Here is a 2,500-nt window from a genome sequence, read left to right as displayed (position 1 = left end):
AGAGAAGAGGTGGTGGAAGTGGAGGTGGTGGTGGTGGTGGTGGTGGAGGTGGTGATGATGGTGGTGGTGGTGGTGGTGGAGGTGGTAGTGGAGGTGGTGGTGGTGGTGGTGGTGGAGGTGGTGATGATGGTGGTGGTGGTGGTGGTGGAGGTGGTGGTGTGTCAGGTCCAGAGACAGCAGCTGAGGAGCAGCAGGGCATTAGGCAGAGTAAACTGTGCTAAGTGTCTGTGCTCTGGCCATTAGTGCTATCAGCCTCTATTAGAGCTGCACTGCCCTGATCACTCTGGACAACACCTGATGCCACTCACCAGCACAGCAGCCAAGGAGAGAGGAGGAGAGGGGGAGAGGGGGAGAGGGAGATGGAGTGGGCGAGGATAGAGGGAGGAGGAGAGGGAAAGAGAGAGAGACCTGTATAGACTGGTAAGACCATGACTGCGTGCATACGTGCGTGCGTGCGTGCGTGCGTGTGTGCGTGCGTGCGTGCGTGCGTGCGTGCGTGCTTACATGTGTTTGTGTGTGTGTGTGTGTGTGTGTGTGTGTGTGTGTGTGTGTGTGTGTGTGTGTGTGTGTGTGTGTGTGTGTGTGTGTGTGTGCGTGCGTGCGTGCGTGCGTGCGTGCGTGCGTGCGTGCGTGCGTGCGTGCGTGCGTGCGTGCGTGCGTGTATGTGTATGTGTATGTTTGTGTGGAGGGCGCATACTGCAGATTAGATCAGTAATCTGCTCTCTGATCTCTGACTGTTGAGGGCCACTCACTGTGAGAAGGCCACTGCTGAGTCACACCACACACACACGCACGCATGCACGCACACACACACGCACACACACACACACACAGAGAGAGATCTGACCCACTTTAGCCACCCGTTATACTAGCAAGCAATAAATGAGATATGGAGTGGGTAAGAGAGAAAGGGTGTGTGTGTGTGTGTGTGTGTGTGTGTGTGTGTGTGTATGGGAGCGAGTAAGCTGTATCAAGTGAATGAAAGATGTTACATAAAATGGAGGAGGGGAAGACAAAGCGAGGGAGCAGTACAGTATGGAAGAAAAGAGGAACAATTACTGTCAGAGTCGAATGGGAAGAGGAGAGATAAAAAGAGAAAGGGGGAATTAGGCAGAGAAAGAGAGAGAAAGAGAGAGAAAGCTCTCCAGCAGGCCCCCTGCTGTCTTCTCTTTTATGCTGCTGGCGAGGGAGCCCTAGGAACAAGAACAAGAGCCACCCTCATCTCTCTCTCTCTCTCTCTCTCTCTCTCTCTCTCTCTCTCTCTCTCTCTCTCTCTCTCTCTCTCTCTCTCTCTCTCTCTCTCTCTCTCTCTCTCTCTCTCTCTCTCTCTCTCTCTCTCTCTCTCTCTCTCTCTCTCTCTCTCTTTTTTTTTTCCCTCTCTCTTTCTCCCTCTCTCTCTCTCTGCTCTGTTCTTTTGGTCTTATTTTTCCTTAATTTATCTATCCAGTCATCCACATCCTTTTAAGCTAAAGATTTTACAAAGTATATCTCTCGCCTCTTCCCTGCATCCTTCTCTCTCTCCCTCTCTCATCCTTCTCTCCCTCCCTCTCTCTCTCTCCCTCTCTCATCCTTCTCTCTCTCCCTCTCTCATCCTTCTCTCTCTTCCTCTCCCCCTAGTGAATTCCTGGATTTAGTGCTTACCGTGCGCTTGAGCCTCATCAGTAATTGTGTGTCAGTCGTTGTAGAGGACGCTGATAACCTCTGTTTAAACTCCTCGCGACCTTCTCCGAGGTTAATAGTTCCGCGGCGTCACCGAGCACAATAACTCCAGGTCACTCAGGCAACTGTCACGCACACCAGAGGCCTTATTTGATGTGAACGCGTGTTTGTGTCGTTCTGAGGGTGAGACCGTGCTGTGTTATCGTAGCCTGTCATCGAGATCCTTCCTCCCAGTGATCTGTCCTGCCTTATCACAGGCAGAGTTGTTATCGGAGATAAAATAAAGTTATTTTGGGATTGCTGCACATTGTTTTGAAGCAGTTTGGTTTTGGAACATGGAGTATATATACCTTGTATCTGATAAACGATTTGTTATCAGCAAAACGTCTCAGACCATATCACGATGGTGGTACTGAATAGACTACGTGCACAACAGGCTCTGCCTGTACGCTCATATATTTCCGCTGGAACGCTAACCGTGTTATAACGGTATCTTCTGTTATATTCCACTCCTTACATCTTCACTTCAATACTGGATCTATTGTTTGCACAATAAGAACAATTTTGACACACACATGAATCCTTTTATGTTGTAACGTGCTGATACCCAAGTACCACACACAAGTGGTTCCACACACACACACACACACACACACACATACACACACACACACTAATAGCATTAACAAGAGCGGCAGGTTCCAACACACCTGGCTCCACCGGAAACAAACAAGCATACTGAGAGCCTTTCATGCATGTAACCTATTATGCTCTAGACACATGACATCCATGAAAGACCTCTGGGTTGACATGTCCATGTGTGTGTTTGTGTGTGTGTGTG

General features: G+C 49.6%; 1 protein-coding gene across 1 annotated transcript in view; it reads left to right on the top strand.

Annotated features, from left to right (window-relative positions):
- The window catches only part of LOC134072381 (RNA-binding motif, single-stranded-interacting protein 3-like), a gene marked incomplete in the record, with an annotated part of 183,149 nt that overhangs the window by 167,209 nt on the left and 13,440 nt on the right, over positions 1-2,500 (top strand).

Source organism: Sardina pilchardus, chromosome 24 (assembly GCF_963854185.1).
Source record: "Sardina pilchardus chromosome 24, fSarPil1.1, whole genome shotgun sequence".
NCBI lineage: Eukaryota > Metazoa > Chordata > Actinopteri > Clupeiformes > Clupeidae > Sardina > Sardina pilchardus.
Note: the sequence above shows the minus strand (reverse complement) of the source record. Positions and strands in the feature narration are given on the sequence as shown.